Below are 25332 nucleotides of genomic sequence, written 5' to 3'. Positions count from 1 at the left end.
TTATATTGTCGTTTAACTTATGTATGTTGCACTTAGTGGGATATGATATACTTGACAGAACCAACATAGCAGATGCAAAACCAGTGAGGACACCAATCGCTTGTGCTTCATGTCCAGGTTCTAAAGATGGTTCTCCTCTTGAAGATCCAACACAGTACCGGAATGTAGTTGGAAGCTTGCAGTATTTGATGTTTACTCGTCCAAATGTTGCTTTTATAGTCAACAAGTTGTCTCAGTTTGCAAGCTGTTCCACGGCAACCCATTCAACCATGGCAAAAACGTGTCTTGTGCTATCTAGATGGGACATCAGACCGTGGTCTATTTCTTCTGAAAGAATCTCCTCTTTTACTTCATGCCTACTCTAACTCGGATTGAGTTGGTGATCGCGATGATCGCTCGTCTACTACAACATATGTTGGGTTTCTTGGCTGTCATCCAGTCTCATGGAGTTCTAAGAAACTACAAGTTGTGGCTCGTTCTTCGACGGAGGCAGAATACAGGGCCATCGCCTCTACAACTGTTGAACTTTGTTGGGTGTGTAATCTTCTCAAGGAGTTGTCTGTTACTCCCGCTAAGACACCAGTCATCTACTGCGATAATCTTAGTGCTACATACGTTTGTGCTAACCCTGTGTTCCACTCTCGCATGAAGCACATTGAATTTGATTATCATTTTGTCCGTAAATTAGTCCAGCAATGCATTCTTTGGGTTTCTCATGTTTCCTCAAAGGACCAACTAGTTGATATGCTCACAAAATCTCTTCCAAGTGGATCTTTTGAGCTGTTATGTTCCAAGATTGGCTTCTCTGATCGACCTACCATCTTGCGGGGGCATATTAGAGATATATCTTAGAGTGATTGTATATTATTTATATTTCTTATTTACAGATTTAGTTTCAATAGTTTTAGCATATTCATAACAGTAAAGATCCTCACTTATATCTTAGATTGATTGTATTGATTTCCTTCCTGATCCTTATGGATCCACCCTATTCATTATTAATAAATTAACTTTTACCTCTTCAGTAAACTACTTTAGGAATGACAAATTTTGAAGGATTCTAGTTCATTGATCAAAGAGCGGGCAACTGTCAGGTCCAATGATCTAGTGCTTATGTGATTGGGTCAAATAGAGACAAAAGTTAACAAATCAAACTTACCCAAAAAATACAGACTAATGACTTGCAGATGCAATTATTTTTTTCGAGATCATTAGTCACCCCTCAATGTCCACAAATTTATACTAATGAAGCTTTGGAAATATTATCGTTAGACAAATATAAATATTGAATATTATCGACTTTATTATTCAAAACTACAATTATAAGTTCAGTACAAAAAAAATCTTAAAAGTTAAATTCATCACATTTAAATCTTGAATTCACCTCTAATACTCCCCGCACACACTTCAAATTCACCATAACATCTTCTCCTAAAACACAATTAGGTTTCTATTCATCAATATCAAAACATACTCAATTGAAGAAGAAAACTGTAAAACGTAGAGAGCATTTGTGGGAGCTTTTCTTCATAGACTCAAAAACTGTGAAGTTATGTACATGAGTCATGCTTTTATACATTGATGACTAACTAACAAACTTGTAACTAACTAACAACTTGTAACAAACTTAATTAATAATCCAGTGTGCAGACGTCTTTAAGGCACTGATGTGCACTTGATCAATTCCTCAACATTAAGGCACTGATGTGCACTTGATCAATTCCTCAACATCCCCCCTCAAGCTAGGAGCCATGAAGATGTTCTTCATGCCTAGCTTGGACACCAAATAAGTATGTTGACCAATACCAAGTCCTTTGGTAAGAATATCAGCCTGTTGTTCAATAGTGGGAATATGCAGCAGCTTCACCAAGCCCATTTGCACCTTTTCTCTGATGAAGTGACAATCAATGTCAATGTGTTTGGTACGTTCATGGAAAACAGGATTAGTGGCAATCTGGATCGCAGACTTGCTATCACAAAACACATTTACAGGACCATTAAGACCAACTCCAAGCTCTGAAAGTAACCCCCTTAACCAAACAATTTCAGCTACAGTGGAGGCTAAGCTCCTATACTCAGCTTCTGCTGAGCTCCTAGAGATGGTGGACTGTTTCTTGGATTTCCAGGAGATAGGTGAGTCTCCAAGTTTAAGCAAAAACCCAGTGACTGACCTTCTTGTACTAACACAAGATGCCCAATCAGCATCACAGTATGGTGTGAGATTAATATCAGCACAGGCTGACATGAAAACACCAAGGCCTGGAGATTGTTTCACATACTTGACCACCCTTGCTGCAGCAACCATATGAGACACTTTAGGAGAATGCATATACTGACTGAGGCATTGAACAACAAATGCAATATCTGGTCGAGTTATGGTCAAATATAGGAGCCTTCCTATCAATCGTTGGTATTCACCTGGATCACTCAATAATTGATCTCTATCATCCTGTGTATGCTGATCAAATTCAAGTGAAGTCAATTTTTTGTTGACTTCCATTGGTGCTTGAAATGGCTTAGCACCTGTAAAGCCTAAAGTACTGATCAATTCCACAGCATACTTTCTTTGGTGCATTAAAATACCATCTTTGCTTCTAGCAAACTCAATGCCAAGAAAGTATTTTAGGTCTCCGAGATCCTTGATCTTAAAACAGTGTTGTAAGTAGTCTTTTGTCTCTTGAATCAGGCCTGTATTGCTTCCAGTGATCAAGAGATCATCAACATAAACCAAGACTACAACAAGATCTTTATCAATCCTTTTAGTGAACAAAGAATAATCCAAATGACTTTGAATAAATCCTGAATCGGTTAAGGCAGTTGTTAGTTTGATATTCCATTGTCGAGATGCTTGTTTGAGACCATATAGAGACTTGGACAACTTGCAAACCTGATTGCCTTTATCTCCAGCAAAACCTAATGGCAATTCCATGTATACTTCCTCATGTAAATCCCCTTGCAAGAAGGCATTATAAACATCCATTTGGTGAATATCCCACTTCTGCACAGCCGCTATGGATATAACTGTTCTTACAGTCACCATTTTTACCACTGGTGAAAATGTTTCTTGATAGTCGAGTCCCTCCTTCTAATTGTATCCTTTGGCGACCAAATTGGCTTTAAACCTCTCCACCTCCCCTGTAGCTTTATATTTAATTTTGTAAACTCATTTGCATCCAATAGCCTTCTTGCCTGGAGGCAGGTCCACAACAGACCAAGTAAAATTATTCTCTAATGCCTTTATCTCTGATTGCATGGCCTTTATCCATCTGGGATCTTTCACAGCTTCCTTGTAAGTGTTGGGCTCATATTCTGTAGATAGGTGAGCAATGTAGGCTTGATATTTAGGACTCAGGCTGGAATAACCAAGCACATCTGATAATGGATAAACACAAGCATGTGCTCCTGGAGGTTTGCTTACATAATCTTGCAGCCAAGTAGGTGGTTTAACATGTCTGGTGGACTTTCTAGTTGGTATAACAGTAGATGGGGCTGATGGAGCTAGCAAAACATCATGTTCAGCAGCATGTCCAATCTCCAAGGAACCATCCCCATCAACTAAAGGAGGAAATACATCAATATGCACATTACTGTCAGCAACAACCAGTTCCTCTGTATGGACAACCTCAGTGCTGTTTAATTGTGATTCTACAAGAGGTGAGGTGTGGACATCGAAAGGAGTAGCATAATCAATGTTGGATGAAGTAAAATGTGGGAAATCCTCAGTACTTAGAGATGACTGACTGAAAGGAAAAAGATCTTCATGAAATACAACATCTCTACTTATGAAACATGACTTAGTATCCAAATTATACAGTTTATATCCTTTCTGATGAATGCCATAGCCCAATAAGACAGATTTGATGGCCCTGGGAGCAAATTTGTCTTGTTTGGGTAATGTGGAAGCATAGCAAAGACATCCAATCACCTTCATATGGTCTAAGGAAGGAGCATGACCATATAACATCTCAAAAGGTGATCTGTTTTGAAGAACTGAAGAAGGGATCCTATTTATGACATATACTGCTGCTTCAATACAATGACCCCAAAATTTTAGTGGGAAAGAGGACTGAAATCTAATAGCTCTGGCTGTTTCGAGAATGTGTTTATGTTTTCTTTCTACCACTCCATTTTGTTGAGGAGTGTAAGGACAAGAACTTTGATGTATAATACCATGTTGCTGAAACAAACTAGAACATGACTGATTAAAAAACTCCAAACCATTATCGGATCTGAAAGATTTTATCTGCCTTCCAAACTTATGTGACACCATAGTAATGAAATCTTTTAAAATATGAGATACATCAGACTTTAGTCTAAGCAAGAAAACCCAAGTCCATCTGGTATAGTCATCAACCACAGTGAGAAAATACTTCATACCATTGTAAGTTTCAACATGATAAGGTCCCCATACATCTAAATGAAGCAAATGAAATGCAGCATCTGTTCGAGTATTACTAACAGGAAACGGCATTCTAGTTTGTCTAGAAAGAGGACAAACATTACAGTGTTGTAATTGAAAACAAACATTATTTTTGAATTGAGGAATCCTTCTTAAGACTGCCATTGGAACATGTCCTAGCCTTCTATGCCATAGATCAGGATGAGATGATTTAGATACAGCCATAGATTTCCCTTCAGTCATGTATGTATCATTATTTTGTGTATTCAGTATGTATAATCCATCTTGTTCTCTACCAGTCACCTTCACTTTCCCAGTGCAAAGATCTTGAAATACACATTGTTTAGGATAGAATGTAACGGAACAATTCAAGTCTTTTGTCACCTTAGAGACTGACATAAGATTGAATCTAAAAGATGGCACACAAAGAACATCTTTAAGGAGATCACCTCCTGATAATGGATAATTCCCAGAGTGACTAATCTGAGCAAAATTTCCAGTAGGTAACTGAACATTTCCTGCATTACCTACTGTTCCATCACGTAATAATAAATGTTCACTTCCAGTTATATGATTAGATGCCCCAGAATCCACTATCCATTCAGTAAGTGAGTGTGTGAAACACTTACCTGCCATGTTTGCACTAGTTCCTGAGATTGAAGCTTTGTCCCTCATTTGTTTCCATATGACATAGTCATTATACTGATCCTCTGGTACAGTCATTTGTCCCTCTTGCTGTGAGTTCACAAGATTGGCCTGAGCATTCTTCCCTTTGAATTTGTGGTCAGCTAGATAACCAATCAACTGGTAGCATTTGCCAATTAGGTGCCCTGTCTTTCCACAGTGATCACATTTCATCAACTTGAAGCAGTCTTCCCTTACATGTCCCTTCATGTGACAGAAATCACACACAGAATTCCAGTTTTTCTTCTTAGATCCAGAGCTCTTAGAAGTGAAGAAAACAGCAGATCCTCTATCATGATAATTGGAACTACTTCCAGCTGCTAATTTTTGACTTTCATCCTGCACAATTAAAGCATACGCCTGATTAACACTTAGCATCTTAGATTTCATGAGAATTTGGCTTCGAGCTTGGTTGTATCCATCATTCAATCCCATCATGAATTGAAGTAGCCTTTGATATTGAAGTTGAGCCAGATACTCCTTTGATTTCTCACAGTTGCATGAAGGAGGAGGCATCATCGAGTCATATTCATCCCATAAGTCCTTGAGTCTGGAATAGAATACAGAGACTGGACGTGTCCCCTGTGTAAGAGTGAAGATCTCCTTGTGTAATGCATAGAGTCTGGAACCATTGATTTTGTTAAACCTCTCTTCAAGCTCTTTCCAAATCAGATTCGCATCCGATCGAAAAAGGATTCCACTGAATAGATCACGACTGACATTGCCTGTCAACCACGAGACCACAATCGCATTACATCGATCCCAGAGATGTCCTGACGCAGATCCATACGTCTCTCTAGTGATCGATCCATCTACAAAACCTAACTTGTTTCTTCCTAAGAGTGCAACCTTCATCGCACGAGTCCATAACATGTAATTCTCCATTCCGACGAGCTGAATTCCAATTTGCAATGAACCTGGTCCATCAGATGCACTCAAGTGCAGAGGATGATGATAATCAATTAGAGGTACTGATCCTGTACCAGTGTCTGGAATAGGTGATGAATTACTTGCATCCGCCATTGTAGGATTCGTCATTGAGCTCTGTATGGCTTTGATACCATATCAAAACATACTCTATTGAAGAAGAAAACTGTAAAACGTAGAGAGCATTTGTGGGAGCTTTTCTTCATAGACTCAAAAACTGTGAAGTTATGTACATGAGTCATGCTTTTATACATTGATGACTAACTAACAAACTTGTAACTAACTAACAACTTGTAACAAACTTAATTAATAATCCAGTGTGCAGACGTCTTTAAGGCACTGATGTGCACTTGATCAATTCCTCAACATTAAGGCACTGATGTGCACTTGATCAATTCCTCAACAATCAATTCTTGCCATTCCCACACTACAACTCCTTTTCATCACTAATTTCCTTGATGACATTTGTTGCCTTATTTGTTGTTGCATCACAAAATTCAAGTCCAAATTAATATCCCTCATGATTCTTCTACATGATGCTGCTCTAACCAACTCTTTATAATCCTCCACTCTCATAATTATTAATAGATCTCAATGACAAGTTGTTAACATGACTTGTACTATAACTCCTTGGCAACGTTTGAGGATTCACTACCGCGAAATTTATCATGTTGTTCCTGTAACAATCTCTTGCTTTTATTAAAACCTTCCATGGTAATGCAAGAATTCAAAGGAATTTGTTCTTGTTACTCACTTTGCTCTTCATTTTTCACATTTTGTATGTGTGTTTGGAAATTCGAATTCAACTTAGATATTATATATGTATGAAAAAGGGGAATTTGTGGAAAATTCAATTATTTGGAATAGATGGTTATGAAGAACAAAGTTAGAAGACTATATGTGGAAAAGGTATAGAGGAGGATGAGTCATAAGATTGTTTAAATTTGTTTGTTGTGATGTGAGGGCCTGTTGTGGTGAGTTTAATTAAGTTATAGATAGAGATAAAAGGCATAAGTATGCCCTAGACTATGATCTAAATCTTAGAGACACATGTTAACTAAACTAAGGTCTATGACCCTTAAACTCATTTTTTTTTGGTTATTTTTATCAATTTTTGACTTACGTGACACACTCCGTGACTCTACACGGTTGACGCGCGTGAGAGACATTTTGTAACATCCGACAATTTGAAATAACTATGAAGGGGCTTAGAATTGGAAATAGTCATTTTTGGAAGGAATTCAAAATCTGGAAAATTTGGTTAAGTATGGGAAAAAAATGAGTTTTTGGCCAACTTTGAGCAGTCATAACTCCTAGCTCAGGATTATTTAGGTATAGTTACAGTTATGGTTGCGAAGCTCGTGGAATGGTCTTTCCAACGCCGCCGAGTTTGCTCGATTCTAAGTTTGTATGAGTGAGTTATGCCCTTTGGAAGTTGGGCAGTTGGCAGGGAAATTAGCCCGAAAATTTTAAGGGTATTTTGGTCTTTTCCCTAGCCATTTCTTTTGGGGTTATATTGAGGTGTTAGACTGATTTTGTATCAGTTTTTCTTTTTAAGAGTGAGAGTTAGGGCTTTTAAGAGAAGAGAGAAAGAAGAGGAGAAAGAGAAGATCAAGCAAGGTTTCGTCAAGGATCGTCGTGGATATTGTCGGGGGTGATCCCTATTAGGTATGTGAGCTCATAGTGTTGGGTTGGTCCTTCCCCCCCACACGCCAAACTCGCTTTATTTTCAAGAAAAGATTGGTTGTGTTGTTGAAGTTGTTGGTTGTGTTGTAGATGTTGTTGATTGTGTTGTTGAAGTTCTTGTTGGTTGTGGGACATGATTTGGTTGTGCGTTTGAGTTGAATCTCTTGTATGTTAAGGGATTTTATGATCCTTAGTGTTTGGGGTTGAAACTTTTGAAGTTAGGGTGGTTTAGAGTTGGGAAAAAGAGGGAGAAAAGTCAAATTTTCTGGGGAAGGGGTTGGCGCGTCGCTCCTGCCAGCGCGCCCCAAAAGGGACTCTGAAGTCCAGCCTTTGGGGTGGCGCGCCTAGCAGAGCGCCAGCAGGCCCCTTCTAAGCTTCGAGGGCTGGCGCTCCGCGCCTTGCAGAGCGCCAAGGACGCCAAGTTTCCCCATTCTTTTCATACTTTCTCATGCATGTTCCTTGGTATTGTACCTACATTTCCTAGTTGTTTCCAACACTCCGAGGTACGTTTAAACGTCAAGAACTCATCCATAAACGTGTGATCATATACCTTGAATCCATAATCCAATTCAAGGCAAGTTAGTATCAAGTCAAAGTGAAGTTAGAGTCAAGTCAAGCAAAGTTAAGAAGTAAGTCCAAGCAAGTCTTCAAGGTTTTTCCAAGAGTCTTCATTGAATGTTTTAACTTCATTTTAAGGCTCAAGTTTCAAGTCAAGTAAAGAGTATCGAGTTTTAAGTTAAGTCAAGAGTTTAAAGTTGAGTATATTTCTCAAAAGCTATTAGGGAACTAAGTATTCCCAAAGAAGTTTATAAATGTTTTTACATTTGAGTAAGAGGGGAACCATGTTTTCCAAAAGAGCCTTTGGGCTAAGTTTTGAGTAATTATCTCAACTAAAGAAAGATGTGTTTAAAGCACTTATGAGCCAAAGTATTTTTGGGAGTAGTATTGAGCACCGAATTGGGGACACGAGTTCATATTAACTCAACTCTCCATAAGAACCATGCGCCAACATGGGACTTGATGGGTCATTCTTTTTAGATGATCACGTAAGATTAAGCTAGTGGATCCACTAAGTTAAAGTAAGGTCCTATATCACGGCAAGGTATAGGATGGTCCTTGGGCAACGTGAGGTAAAATTTTGTATCACCACTAAGGCTCATAGTGGTGGTTGTCGATTAAAGAATCTCCCACTAAATTTATATTACTTTTATATAAGTAAAGTTGAGTTTGTTATTGTTTTATCATTAACGAGCTAAGTTGTTTATACTGTTTTACAAGCTTTATATATATTGCATGTGTCTTATTGTTTTATATATTGAGTTCAATTATTCATGAGTCGATCAGAGCCAAGGTAAGTGTTCTCCTGTACTCCTTTCAAGCTTGAGTTGTGGTTTAGTTTTTCAGCTCGCATACTCGTACATTCCATGTACTGATGCCAGTTGGTCTGCATCTTATTATGATGCAGACGCAGGTTCCCAGGATCAGCATCCAGCACGCCGTTGATCCAGCTGAGCACTCCAGAGTCAGTGGTGAGCCTCCTTGTTTCCGGAGGACTCTGTTATTTTGTGTTCTTAGTGTTGTTTTGTTAGGATGTTGCGGAGTCTGTCCCAACATCCATCTCAGTATTTTAGAGGCTTCATAAACAGTCAGTTAGTTAGTATTGAGTCTCTCATCTAAGTATATATGTAAATATTCTATTTTGAGGCTCGAGTTGCCTTTTTGGCCAGATTTTATCAGTTGGTTGTTTTATAACCTTTCATTGCTTTGAGTTATGTTGTTGAGTTAAGTTTCCACTGAGTTAAGAAAGCCAGGCCAAGGGTTCGCTTGGGGCCAACAATGGTCTTCGAGTGCCGGCCACGTCCAAGGTGTAGGCTCGGGGCGTGACAAACTTGGATGCTACATAAGCCAAAAAGTGTACAAAATTATATAAAAATATGAGTTGGGGGGAGGGGGTGTTGGAGAACACATATCTCAAGCTCACTCAAGAACAAAAATATTGGAAAAGAAAAAAAAATAACTAGCAGGCAGAAAGTGTTCTTGAAATGTAAGCTTATGTTTCTTGTTATCTTCATCATCAATGATGCCTTTTAAATAGGCTTACAATTCAACAAAAGTGCAGAATTAAAAGGGTTGAATCATTTATTCAACATCCCCCCTTGATTCAAAATCGCTAACACCAAGCAATGATCTAAAGTAGATAGCTTCTTATATGGTAGGGGTGTACAAAACCGAACCGAAAACCCAACCAAACCGCAAATCGAGTCAACCCGAAAAAAAACCCGACTAGTGGTTTGGTATTGGAAAAAAAAAATCCGACTATATTTGGGTTGTTTTGGTTTTAACTAAAAAAATCAACCCGAGACCAAACCAACCCGACATTATATATGTAATTTTAAAATTTTATTTTATACATAAAAATATTTACTTTGATATAATTTTAAAATATTTCTTATACTATTTCATAGTTTTTATCTTTTAATATATTATTTCAAGTTTAAAACTTAGAATTCGGAATGGTCCAATAAAGATTATAGTTCATAGATGTTGATAATTATAATAAAATTTAAATCAAAATCAAATTAATACTAATGCAAAAAGAAAATCAATTCAACACTAAGAATGACAATAATATTGAATATTTGTTCTTTAGTTTTACATTGGTTTAGACAATTAAAATACATAATCTAATTTTAATTTTCCTTAAATATTTAGTAATGTAACTAATACTTATTAAACTTATTTTAGCATGATTTAGTACTTTTAAATTATGATCATTTTCATTATGACTTTGCAATATTTATTTTATATGATGATTTCATTATTATTTTTTATTGAATATTTTTGTGTCATCAGTACTAATATCATATTTTGTGTTATTTTTTAAAGAAACAACATAGATAATTGTATTTTGGTTGGACTAAAGAAATATTTGGAGCACAAGTTAATTATATGTTTGTATGCAAACTTTATCGAAAAAATCCAAAAATCTGAAAAAATCCGAGGTTTATTAGTTTGGTTTGATTTATAAATTTAAAAATTCGAATGGTTTGGTTTGGTATTTGAAAAACTCGAACCAACCCGAGGTTGAAAAACCCAAAAAATCCAAATTTTATTAGTTTGATTTGGTTTATAAATTTAAAAATTTTACACAAATGGTTTGGTTTGATGTTTGAAAAATCCGAACCAACCCGGTCATGTACACCCCTATTATATGGCAGTGCCTTTGTGAATATATCTGCTACTTGTTCATTAGTGTTGCAAAACTCAATATGCTCTCTTCTTTTTCCACCAGCTTACGAATAAAATGGAAGCGAATGTCAATGTGTTTTGTTCTTCATGAAGTGCAAGATTCTTAGCCATTCAAATTGTGGATTTGTTGTCACAATAAATTTCCATTGCTTTCTCTTGCTTCTGGTTCAAATCAACCAAAATTCTCCTAAGCCAAATGCATTGACAAGCTGAAGCAGTTGCTGCGATGTACTCTGCCTTTGAAGACGACAATGTTGTCGTTACTTGTTACTTCGAACTCCATGTTATTGCGCCTGATCCAAGGCTGACCACATTGCCTGATGTACTTTTCCTATCATCCACCGAGCCTCCCCAATCACTGTCAGTAAAGCCTAACAATCTGAAATTCGAAATATGAGAATACGAAATACCATATTCTAACGTTCCAGCAACATAGTGTAAAATTCTTTTTGCAGCTCCTAAATGATGATTTGATGGATTGCTCATAAACCTTGAAACAACACCAACAAAATATGAGATATTTGGATGAGTATGAGCCAAATAAATCAAACCTCCAACTAGACTTCTAAAGCTTCTTGCATTGGCTTGCTTAGTACCATTTTCCCGCTGCAATTTTTCATTCACATTCATGGGTGTTGCGGCATATTTACAATTGACAAGGCCAAATCTTTTAAGAAAGTCTAATGGATATTTATTTTGAGAAACAAATACTTCACCTTCTCCTTGTTTCACCTCAAGCCCAAGGAAGTAAAGCAACAAACCCAAATCAGTCATCTCAAATTTACTCATCATACTAGATTTAAATTAAACTACAATAGAGTGAGATGAACCCATATAAATTATATCATTAACATAGAGGCATACACCAAGAAGATCATTGTTACCTCGCTTCCTTAAGTAAAAAGTAGGCTCACTTTCACTCCTTTCAAACCCATTTTGAACAAAATAGGAATTGATTTTGCTATACCAAGCTCGTGGCGCTTGTTCCAGGCCATAAAATGTCTTCCTCAGATGGTACATCTTTTCCTCTTGGCCACTGATTTCGAAACCTTGAGGTTGAGCAACATAAACCTCATCTTCCAGTTCACCAATCAAGAACACTGACTTAACATCAGGTTGATAAAGTGACCATTTCAGTTGAGCAACTAAGGCTAAAATTGTTTTTAATAGCCACTTTAACCCAACTATATTCTTTCCATTTGGCAAGTCAGTAAGCTGCCAGGTTTCATTTTTTGTATTGCCATCAATTCTTCCTTTATCACATTCTTCCACTCTCCCGTTTCAATTCCTTCTTCATAAAATATAGGATCTGAAACAATAAAAGCAAATTGACAAGATTGATTAGAATATCTAAGATTCTCTTTTCTGGATCTTGTTGATCTTCTCAGTGGAATTGGCTCAAATGAAGGTTCTCCAAGTGTTGCAAATGTCTCTTGTTCGATTTCAAGTGAATTTGGATAAGACCCTTGTCCTTCATGTGGAGGGTCTTCAATGGGTATTGAAATCTCTTGTTGTGTTTGTTTTTCACTCCAATTGCAACTTGACTTTTCATCAAATACAACATTTCTGCTAATTATTAGTTTGCCATTAAGAGGGTTATATAACCTGTATGCTTTTGATTCAAGACAATAACCAATGAAAATACATTTTTGTGATTTTTCATCTAGTTTTTGACGAGTTTGAGAGTTTACGAAAGTATAATCAATACAACCAAAAAAATTTAAGTGGCTTACCGAAGGACTTGTACCTTTCCAAGCTTCATATGACGTTTGATTCATCACAACCTTTCTAGGCGATAGATTCAGTAGGTACACTGAGGTTGCAATTGCTTCTGCCCAGTATTGATTTGGAAGTCCTTTACCTTTAAACAAAATTCTTGCCATCTTTACAACGGTACGATTCTTACGTTCAGCTACACAATTTTGCACCGGTGTGTAGGGTGGTGCAGTAAATTCCCTGTGAATTCTAGATTCTTCACAAAAATGGACAAATTCATTAGTGTCACGCCCCGAGCCTACACCCTGGGCGGGACCGGCACTCGGAGACCATTGCTGGCCCCAAGCGAACCCTTGGCCTGGCTTTCTTAACTCAGCGGAAACCTACTCAACAGAATAACTCAATGCTATGCAGAGACATATACGACTTAAATGATACATATCTAGCCAAAAAGGCTACTCGAGTCTCAAAATAGAATACTTACATAAGAGACTCAAAACTAACTGACTGACTGTCTATGAAGCCTCTAAAATACTTAGATGGATGTTGGGACAGACCCCGCAACACCCTAATAAACAAAACTAAGAGAACAAAATAACTGAGCCCTCTGGAAGCAAGGAGGCTCACCACTGACTCTAGAGTGCCCAACTGGATCAACGGCGTGCAGAGTGCTGATCCTGGGTACCTGCGTCTGCATCATAAAACGATGCAGGCCAACTGACATCAGTACATGGAATGTACGAGTATGCGAGCTGGACCGCTAAAAACAACTTAAGCTTGAAAAAGGGATACAAAAGAGAACTTACCTTGGCTCTGTACAACTCAAGAATAACTGAACTTAATATAAAGCAATAAGACACGAGCCATACATATAAAGCTTGTAAAAGAATGTAAACAACTTAGATCGTTAAGGATAAAATGATAACAAACTAAACTTTTCTTTTATAAACATAATACAGCTTTTGTGGGAGGTTCTTTAACCGACAACCACCACTACGAGCCTTAGTGATGATACAACGTTTTACCTCACGTTGCCAAAGGACCATCCTATACCTTGCCATCGATATAGGACCTTACTTTTGCTTAGTGGATCCACTAGCTTAATCTTACGTGATCATCTAAAAAGAATGATACGTCAAGTCCCATGTGGGCGCATGGTTCTTATGGAGAGTCGAGTTAATATGAACTCGTGTCCCCAATTCGGTGCTCAATACTACTCCCAAAAATACTTTGGCTCATGCTTTTAAAATAACTTCTTTCTTTGATTGAGACGATTACTCAAAACTTAGCCCAAAGGCTCTTTTGGAAAACATGGCTCCTTTCTTACTTAAATGTAAAAACATTTAGAACTTCTTTGGGAAGTACATAGTTCCCTAATAACTTTGGAGAAATGGACTCGACTCTTTACTCCTTACTTTACTTAAACTCTTTAATTTTGACTTGACTTGAAACTCTTAACTCAACTTGAGACTTGATACTCTTAACTCAACTTGAGACTTGATACTCTTAACTCAACTTGAGACTTGAAACGACGTTAAGACGTTCAATAACGACTCTTGAAAAGCTTTAAGGACTTGCTTTGACTTGCTTAACTTCTAAGCTTGGCTCTAACTCCACTTGACATTCTAACTTCACTTGACTTGATCCTAACTTTCTTGAATTGAATTATGGATTCAAGGACTTGATTTGGTACCTGGAAGGACCTCATGATGTTAAGGAATGATTTAAGAATGATTTGGGACAGCCAACCTTAAGAAAATAATTGATCATAAATTCTGAAAACAGTGGAGTCCGCGTCCTGTCCGCGACGCGGAGAAGATTTTGTTCACAGAGGGAACAAGTCCGCGACGCGGACATGCTCCTCGCAAGCTGCCCGACTTTCTCCTTCACGTCTCCAACTCTAAATCCTCTAACCTCCAGGGTTCCAGCCCCAATCACTTAGAAGCATAATATCCCTCAACATTCAATAGAATACAACTCAAAACCCCAACCGGAAACAAGTCCCAAATCATCAAGAATCTCAACATTTCAATCAACAACAATACCAACTATAATTTCAACAACAACAACTAACAACTTTAACAACTTCAACCACAACAACTCACAACTTTAACAACAAAGCCAATCCTTTCTTAATGAATAAAAGGGGTTAGGTGTGTGGGGGAAAGGATCACCCACCACTAAAAGCTCACATACCTTGGTAGGGATCACCCCCGACGAAAATCCACGATGATCTCCTTGCTTGATCTCCTCTTCTTCTCTTCTTCTCTTCTTCTTCTCTCAAAACCCTCACTCTCACTTCTTTTAAAATGGTAAAAACTGATCAAAATGATCAGCCTAACACATTTATAAAACCAAAATAAAAGGCTAGGGAAAAGACCAAAATGCCCTTAATGATTCCCGGACGGATTTCCTTGTCAACTGCCCAACTTTCAAAGGTCATAACTCGCTCATACGGACTCGGAATTGAGCAAACTCGGTGGCGTTGGAAAGATCGTTCCGAGGGCTATGCAACCATAACTGGAAATACTTCTAACTCATCATGAGCTAGAAGTTACGACTGATCAAAGTTGGCCAAAAACTCACCTTTTCCATACTTGGCCAAATTTCCAAAACTTTAAAATTCTTTCCAAAAAAAGAAAAATTCCAATCCTAAGCCTCTTCAAAGCTATTTCAAATTGTCGGATGTTACAATTAGATAAGAACTCACCACCTCTGTCCGTTCGAAGAGTTTTTGTCACGCCCCGAGCCTACACCCTGGGTGGGACCGGCACCCGGAGACCATTTCTGGCCCCAAGCGAACCCTTGGCCTGGCTTTCTTAACTCAGCGGAAACCTAACTCAATAGAATAACTCAATGCAAATGCAAGGTTACAAAACAACTTAACTTATAAAATTTGGCCACAAAGGCAACTCGAATCTCAAAATAGAATATTTACATATATACATAGATGAGAGACTCAAAACTAACTGACTGAATGTCTATGAAGCCTCTAAAATACTGAGATGGATGTTGGGACAGACCCCGCAACACCCTAATAAAACAAAACTAAGAACACAAAATAATTGAGTCCTCCGAAATGCAAGGAGGCTCACCACTGACTCTGGAGTGCTCAGCTGGATCAACGATGTGCTGGATGCTGATCCTGGGTACCTGTGTCTGCATCATTATAAGATGCAAGCCAACTGGCATCAGTACATGGAATGTACGAGTATGCGAGCTGGAAATCTAAACCACAACTTAAGCTTGAAAAGAGTACAAGCGAACACTTACTGTGGCTCTGTACGACTCATGAATAACTGAACTCAATATGTATAAAGCAATAAGACACATGCAATATATAAAGCCTGTAAAACAGTATAACAACTTAGCTCGTTAATGATAAAACAATAACAAACTCAACTTTACTTATATAAAAGTAATATAACTTTTGTGGGAGATTCTTTAACCGACAATCACCACTATGAGCCCTAGTGGTGATACAACGTTTTATCTCACGTTTCCCAAGGACCATCCTATACCTAGCCGTGATATAGGAAGCTATCTTTACTAAGTGGATCCACTAGCTTAACTTTCGTGATCATCTAAAAAGTATGACCCGAGAAAATCCCATGTTGGCCGCATGGTTCTTATGGAGAGTTGAGTTAATATGAACTCGTGTCCCCAACTCGGTGCTCAAGACTACTCCTAAAAATATACTTTAGCTCATAAGTGTTTTAAACACACCTTTCTTTAGTTTGAGATAATTGCTCAAAATCTAGCCCAAAGGCTCTCTTGGAATCGATGTTCCTTTCTTACTCAAATGTAAAAACATTTATAAACTCCTTTGGGAAATACGTAGTTCCCTAATAACTTTTGAGAAATGGACTCGACTTTATGCTCTTGACTTAACTTGAAACTTGAGACTCTTCACTTGGCTTGAACTCTATACTCTTTACTCGACTTGAAACTTGAACCTTAAAACGAAGGTAAAACGTTTGATAACGACTTTTGAAAAGCTTTAGAGACTTGCTTGAACTTACTTCTTAACTTTGGTTGACTTGGCTCTAACTTCACTTTAACTTGATACTAACTCGCCTTGAATTGGATTATGGATTCAAGGTGTATGATCACACGTTTTTGGATGAGTTCTTGACGTTTAGAAGTACCTTGGAGTGTTGGAAACAACTAGGATACATAGGTACAATACCAAGGAACATGCATGAGAAAGTGTGAAAGAAATGGAGGAACTTGGTGTCCTTGGCGCTCTGCAAGGCGCGAAGCGCCAGCCCTTGAAGCTCAGAAGGGACCTGCTGGCGCTTTGCTAGGCGCGGTGCCCCAAGGGAGAAAATTCAGAAGCTCTTTTAGGGCGCGCTGGCAGGCGCGACGCGCCACCCCTTTCCCCAGAAAACTCGACTTTTCTTCCTCCTTTGACCAACTCTAAACCACCCTAACTTCAAGGGTTTCAACTCCAAACACTAAGAATCATAAAATCCCTCAACATACAAGAGATTCAACTCAAAAACACAACCAAACCATGTCCCGAATCAACAAGAACTTCAACAACAAAATCAACAACATCAACAACACAACCAACAACTTTAACAACATAACCAATCTTTTCTCGAAAATAAAACGAGTTTGGTGTGTGGGGGAAAGGATAAACCCAACACTATGAACTCACATACCTAGTAGGGATCACCCCCGACGATATCCACGACGATCTTTGACAGAAACTTGCTTGATCTCCTCTTTTTTCTCTTCTTCTCCTCTTCTTCTCCTCTTCACTCAAAACCCTCACTCTCACTCTTTTAAAATGGGACAAACTGATCTAAAAAATCAGTCCAACACTTAAATATAACCAAAAGAATTGGTTAGTGAAAAGACCAAAATGCCCTTAAAATTTCCGGACGGATTCCCTTGCCAACTGCCCAACTTCTAAAGGGCATAACTCACCCATACGAACTCAGAATCAAGCAAAATAAGCGGCATCGGAAATATCGCTCCACGAACTTCGCAAAAATAACTGGAACTACTCCTAACTCATCCTGAGCTAGGAGTTATAACTGTTCAAAGTTGGCCAAAACTCATCTTTTTTTCCATACTTTGCCAAATTTCCAGATTCTGAATTTATTTCAAAAATGACGACTATTGCCAATTTCAAGCTTCTTCATAGTTATTTCAAATTGTCGGATGTTACAGTTTTTATGCACAACCTACTCTGATTCTCCACTAGTGCCTTGTATTTTCTAAAATTCTCAAAAGCTTCTGATTTGTATTGTAGGAAATACATCCAACTCATGCGACTGAAATCATCTATGTTTTCTGTATTTCAAATTTGGGATGTGGAAAATTTTAGTTTGGATTAAACGGAAGAAGCCAATCAAGTATTGGAGCCAAAATTCTATGTTTCCTCACCAGTCACCCGTCAAGAAGCAGCTGCAGCTAAGCAGATCATTGAGAATCATTACCAACACTATCTTCAAGGCTTGCAAAGAAAGGTTTTTTCCTATGTAATATTGTGTAAATTCATTATGAAATGACTAGATTTATGTAGGAACTACAAAAAAATGCTCAATTTATGGCGGTTAACTTGAGGGAGTTCTTAAAAACTCCATTATTAATACATTTTGTAGCGTTTTTTCTAACTCCCACAATATAAATCATTTTGTGGTAGTTTTATTAAGGGGGTTAGAGAATTTTCATAAGTTAAAATAGTTTGTGTCGATTATCGACCCCCCAAAATTTATTTTGTTACTATATATATATAAAAGAATTAATGTTGAAAGTTAATTTCATTATATATACACACATTCTCCTTCTTTATTTCAATTGGATTGTAATCTTTGATTCTTTATTTTTTTTAATCTATTAAGATAAACTTAAATATTTTCTATTCTTTTTATATCCAATTTCACTTCAATGTTTTATCTTATATATACTAGTACTACAATTTGTATTAAGATATCTTATAAAGTCATATTCATTAATATTTATTTTTTCTTAAATTTTTATTTTATTTAATCTTTTGTAATACCAAAGTCAAATTAATTAATTAGTTACTTATTAATAATCATTAAAAAGAAAAAACTTGTTATGTGCAAAAAAATACATAGTAATATTTTTCCCTCCAAAATATTAAAAATAGCCTTAAACCAAAATTTCCCACTAATTCCCTTAAAATTTTCAAAACAACCAAATAACTACCCCACTTCCCACGTAAAACTCCCACACACAAATCCCATATCATTTTCCCTCTAAACTTATTACTTTTCCTTCACCCTCTCCTCTTTCCCTTTACCTCTAATTTTTTTTCTTACTTCATTTTCTGGTAATCTTTTGGGTGAGTATAAATTTTAATTTTGCTAAATAATTTGTTCTCCTGTAGGTTATGCACAATGGAATAGATGGTAAATAATTTTTTGAATATAAATATTGATCTTAGTATTATTTAATTTGTAGACATTTTGTATTTTACAAGTTGTTAAACCTAACACATTAATGCCTTTACATATTTCAGGTTTTGTTAAAACTTTCATCACATTGTAAAGTTATTTATAGGGGACCTTCAATTGATTTCCGGTAAGCCTCAATTTTATTTTTGTTTATTTAAATATTATGTAATAGTTTTATTCTTGATTGTATTTGACTAGTGCAAATTAAAGGATAATTTTCACATGAGATTGTGATCAATATAAGTATAACTTAAAAATATGTATTTTCCTATTCCGTACACCTAGCTTTTGTTTCCGTAGAAATAATCATGAAATCATTATTATTCACATAAGTGTGTATGAGAGAACATCAAAATAAATTTCTCTCATCCATAATTTTATACTTTTTTTTCAAACCAAAGCTTTATATGAATTTGCTTTGGGGATGAAATGAACTTTCATTAATTTTTTCAAGACATACAAATATATATATATATATATATATATATATGTATGTATGTATCAGTATATGTTTATCTAATTATGTATATATTTTTTTGTTTCAGATTGATCCGGGGATAGAGCTTACTTCACCTTGGATAAGAGATTGACTAGCAACAACCTAAATCATCAAACAAATGCTATAGAATTTTTTATATTTAGTTGTTGTGAATGTTTTATCATTTAAAATGTAATGTTGAAGTTATTATACACAAGTTTGTATTACTTTTATTTGACATGAGTTTGAACTTGTGAAGCTTATAAATATAAATTTGTTTAGTGAAATTTTATTTGCATTAAGTGTGTTATTCAATAAGATTATTTATTTACATTATTTTAAGGCTTAATGTAAATCGAATTTCATTTTTATTATTATGATAATAATAATTTTATAAAACTCCACAAATCAAATTATGTAAATATTGATCTTATATAACAAAAACTTTAAATCTACAAAAATAAAAAAATTTAAAATATTGAGATGATATTGTGAAGGTTCTAAATCGTCACAAATTGATACTATAAAACCTCCACAAATTTATTAGGCATTTTGTGGGGGGGTGTCGTGGAGGTTTACTAAAACCGCTACAAATATGCTCGTGGCAAGGGTAATTGTAGCGTTTTAAAAAACCGCCACAATTTAATTTGTGGGGTCCCAAAATTGCCACAAATTGACAAAATGACCCCCATAAATTGAGCATTTTTTTGTAGTCATGTTTATATCATTTACTTTCTAGGAGTCTTTTTGTCACGCCCCGAGCCTACACCCTGGGCGGGACCGGCACCCGGAGAGCATTTCTGGCCCCAAGCGAACCCTTGGCCTAACTTTCTTAACTCAGCGGAAACCTCAACAGAATAACTCAATGCAAATGCAAGGTTACAAAACAACTTAACTTATTAAATCTGGCCACAAAGGCAACTCGAAACTCAAAATAGATATTTACATATATACATAGAAGAGAGACTCAAAACTAACTGACTGAATGTCTATGAAGCCTTTAAAATACTGAGATGGATGTTGGGACAGACCCCGCAACATCCTAATAAAACAAAACTTAAGAACACAAATAACTGAGTCCTTCTGAAAGCAAGGAGGCTCACCACTGACTCTGGAATGCTCAACTGGATCAACGGCGTGCTGGATGCTGATCCTGGGTACCTGTATCTGCATCGTCATAAGATGCAGGCCAACTGGCATCAGTACATGGAATGTACGAGTATGTGAGTTGGAAAACTAAGCAACAAAGGCTAGAAGGAAATCTGGAAGAAACTGAATAGCTTACCTGGCTCAACTCAACTCAACCTGACTGACTTATTTCAATATAAGGCAATTTAAAACAAGTGCGATATAAAGAAAGACTGTTTAAAACATGCTATAAACTTTGTGTGTATACAAAGATACAATAAGCCTAAGATGTATATAGAAATACAATGAACTGATGTATATAAAAATACAATAATTTTTGAGTATGAAAATACAATAACTGTTGTGGGAGTTTCTCTAACTGACAACCATCACATAAGAGCTATAGTGATGATACAGCGATCGACCTCACGCTGCCAGAGTATCTTATACTCGACCAAAGGTATAAGATCTGAACTGCCTAATGGATCCACTAGTCTAATCTGAAAAGGATTCATCTAAAAAGTATGATCCTTTTCTACCCATGGTTCTATAGGGGTTGTGGGTTCCTTGAACGCTCCCCCAACTCGGTGCTCGATATTACTCCCAAAAATGTACTGGCTCTTATGTTTTTAAAACATATTTCTTCCTGCTGTTATGAGATAATTACTCAAAAACTAGCCTGAAGGCTCTTTGGAAATCTCAGTTTCCAACCTTGTTTAAATGTAAAAACATTTCTTTAAAACTTCTTTTGGGAATACATAGTTCCCTAATAACTTTGAGAAATGAACTCAACTCTATGTTCTTGACTTAACTTGAAACTCTAGACTCTTTGCTTAATTGACTTGAAACTTGAGCCTTAGAATGAAGTTAAAACGTTCAATAAAGACTCTTGAACAACTTAGAAGACTTGCTTGGACTTACTTCTTAACTTGCTTGACTTAACTCTTAATTTCACTTGACTTGGAAACTAACTTTCCTTGAATTGGAATTATGAATTCAAGGTGTTTGATCACATGTTATGGACGAGTTCTTGACGTTTAAACGTACCTTGGAGTGTTGAAAACAACTAGAAAACATAGGTACAATACCTAGGAACATGTATGAAAAAGTGGGGAATGAATGGGAAGACTTGGCGCTCTTGGCGCTCTGAGAGGCGCGGAGCGCCAGCCCTTGAAGCTCAGAAGGGGCCTGCTGGCGCTCTGAGAGACGTGCCACGCCAAGGGTAAAACATCAGAACCCCTGTTGGGGCGCGCTGGCTGGCGCGACGCCCCAACCTTTTCCCCCAAAAAATTCGACTCTTCTCCTTCATTTTTCAACTCTAAACCTCCTTAACTTCAAGGTTTCCAACCCCAAACATTTAGAATCATAAATACCACAACATACAATAGATTTCAACCCAAAACACAACCGGAAACATGCCCAAATCAACAAGGAACTTCAACAACACAATCAACAACATCAACAACACAACCAAACAACTTCAACAACATATCCAATCTTTTCTCAATAATAAAAATGAGTTTGGTGTGTGGGGGAAAGGATCAACCCAACACTATGAACTCACATACCTAGTAGGGATCACCCCCGACGATATCCACGACGATCCTTGACGGAAACTCCTTGCTTGATCTTCTCTTTCTTCTCTTCTTCTCCTCTTCACTCTCAAGCCCTAGCTCTCACTCTTTTAAAATGGGACAAAATGATCCAAAAATCAGCCTAACACCACAATATAACCCCAAAAGAAATAGCTAGGGAAAAGACCAAAATGCCCTTAAAATTCCGGACGGATTCCCTGCCAACTGCCCAACTTTCAAAGGGCATAACTCGCTCATACGAACTCGGAATCGAGAAAACTCGGTGGCGTTGGAAAGACCATTCAACAAGCTTCGCAAACATAACTGGAACTACTCCTAAATAATCCTGATCTAGGAGTTGTGACTGCTCAAAGTTGGCCAAAACTCATTGATTTCCCACACTTAACCAAATTTCCAGATTTTGAATTTTTCCAAAAATGACTATTTCCAATTTCATTTTTCATAGTTATTTCAAATTGCCAGATGTTACACTTTTGGCCTTATCAAAGACTCACGGGTAGGAAATATAGAGAACTTGGAATTCCTTTTTCATTGTCATTACTGTTCTTTCTTCTGTCTGCTGTGTAATGTTCTCTATTTCGCATTATTTGATTTTTGTAATGACTGCTCTCATATTGGTATTCCCCTTTTTCAAACTGTTTGAAAATGTGTTTTAAGTCAAGGGTCTATCAGAAACAACCTTTGTCTCTATGAGGCAAAAGTAAGGTTTGCATAGACTCGACCCTCCCGAGACCCAACTTATTGGATACATTGGGTATGCTGTTGTTGTTGTTGTAGTACTTCTCATTTTTATTATTTTATTTTTATTTTTATTTTGTAATTCTTGACTTGGTCAGTGAAGATTCATATAGCCTATCTTAACTTGTTTGAAACTAAGATGTAGTTATTCTATTTATGCAATATGTATAATTTGTATTTTGATTTTTAAATTGTTTTATGTTATGTTTGTGTGTTTCAGGCGAAGAGCGTTGCGGAGGAAGTCGCAAAAAGCATAGTTATCGGATGATGATCAAGAGAGAAGATGTTGAGGAATTTGGAGAAGAGGGAGACTAAGCTTATGAATTGCAGAGGCATAAAATTGGAATGGATGACTTTGAATTGTTGACATTCATTGGTGAAGGCGCATTCTGGGAGGTACATTATCTTTTTTAACTCTATTCATTGGATTGGTTTTTAATTCATGTTTTCATGATGTAAATTTCTTTAAGATGATAATTGTAGTTCTCTATTTGCATATTGGAATGATTTGGGCTCGAATAGAGTAGAATAGATATAGAGGACTCATATAGCTTATCTTAATTAGTTGATAATTAGAGCATAGTTCATTGTTTGATTGATTTTAATAATTTAGCGCTGATCAGATACTTGGATCAACAAATTAGATGCCCCTTTTCAATCAGAGTAACTTAAACTATGTCTCTGTTTTTCTATTAAGTGATTTAAGGGCTAAAGTTTGTGCATTTGCAAGTTATTGAACTTCAAAAGTAAAAAGGTGCAAATTAGTCTTCCTATTAGGGTAGAAAACTCTTGCATTCGGTCACCCATTGTGACTTTTACCATTTTTCATTATTCATGAATTCATGTTGTTGTATTCTGTTTGCCTCCTTAAATACAAAGAATATATGAAGTAATTCAAGGTAAGAAAAATCTAAGAATTGTAAGTAGGTGATTCGCACTAAGAGCTCACAGGTGTGTGCCGTAACGCATATTATAATTTATCATTTGCTGAAAATATACTTTAATTAGTAGAAGTTCATTTTAAAGAAGCATTTGCACAAAGTATACTTGATTCAGTTTTAATCATTGAATATAAAAAAATTTAACACAAAACAAGAATTTCTAAATTACATTCCCAAGTGTTCTCCCTGTTTCTTTCTTTGTTGCTCTGTGTTGTGGGAACAAATGCAAGATTAGACCATCAATGAAGAAAACAATAAATGTAGTTATAATTGATGGAATAGTTTAATTATTTTTTTGATCATCCTACTCTATAAATAGAGCTGACTGAGTATTCATACAACACCCATCTTTAATCTTTAATAACGAATTGCTTCTTTAACTAACAAGTAGTTGTTATAACCCATCATAAAGTTTATTTTTCCATGTTGCTTCTGAATGACTGAATTATAACTTGAATCCTTTTAATTCCAATCTTTTAACCTTTTAAGTGAACCAAGAAAATAAAAAATGTTGGACGCATAGAAGAAAAACAAGTTTTATTCCTAATGGTAAAAGTGACAATTTGTCTGGAAAGCTTTTAATTTCTGAGTGTAATGGCAAACATATTATGGATGAATCTGGATACGTGAAAGTTGCAGATTTTGGACTTAGTAAGCTGATCAAACTACCCAAACTGTCAAGGAAGATTGACCATTGAAGTGTCAAAAGGATTCATGTGCGTGTATTGCAACATTTTATGTCGTTAAAGAAATATATCCACACTAATGATTTGCCAGTGCCTACTTTATAGCATGTTTTAGTTACTCCTATGTTTACTTGCTTTTTTTCTTTTTGCTAAATAATATCGTATATAAACAATTGGTTTAGATTCAAAAAGTTCTCATGGTTGTCAATCAATGGAGGGATTGGAGCGCTAGATATTTTGTTTAATCATCTTGAACTAATAGTTGCTGCTTCTACAAGTATAATATTCCTTATACAGTCAGATGTTAAGTATTTGCAAATGAATTTGAGTTATTCAGATTGTGTAAATCTAATATAAGCCATCAATCTACCCAATTGCGTGAACTTTTGTTGTTTAATTTCAATGTTCGAGACAAACAAATGAAGAATACGAGACAAACAAATGTGAATCTATGCCTTTTCCCTGTTCTAAAATTAACAATAACATGAAAAATCTATTTATTGTGTACGAATATGCAACTAGACTAAAAGGATATTATTGACTTAGAAGCGTACTCTTTATATAATTTTCAAATATAAGAATTTCTTTAAAAACTAGAAGAATTTATTTCCAAGTTCATAACAAAAATTAAGTTGTTTAACTTTCGTACTTTGAATCCCATAAAAAAGGGA

At 36.3% G+C, this 25332-nt stretch overlaps 1 protein-coding gene across 2 annotated transcripts in view; it reads left to right on the top strand.

The window, feature by feature from the left end:
- The window catches only part of LOC125819887 (probable rhamnogalacturonate lyase B), a 425441-nt gene that overhangs the window by 184669 nt on the left and 215440 nt on the right, over nucleotides 1-25332 (top strand). Inside the window, exon 1 of one of the 2 annotated variants that reach the window (XM_049499291.1) lies at nucleotides 7104-7111. The exons of the other annotated variant lie outside the window; for it this stretch is intronic. The gene's annotated coding sequence lies outside the window, so the exon portion shown is untranslated. Of the gene's footprint in view, nucleotides 1-7103; nucleotides 7112-25332 lie in introns of those variants that run through there. 2 annotated transcript variants of the gene reach the window in all.

This window comes from Solanum verrucosum, unplaced genomic scaffold (assembly GCF_900185275.1).
Source record: "Solanum verrucosum unplaced genomic scaffold, falcon-dt-bn FXZP01000229.1, whole genome shotgun sequence".
Taxonomy (NCBI): Eukaryota; Viridiplantae; Streptophyta; class Magnoliopsida; order Solanales; family Solanaceae; genus Solanum; species Solanum verrucosum.
This window is presented reverse-complemented; position numbering and strand designations above follow the sequence as displayed.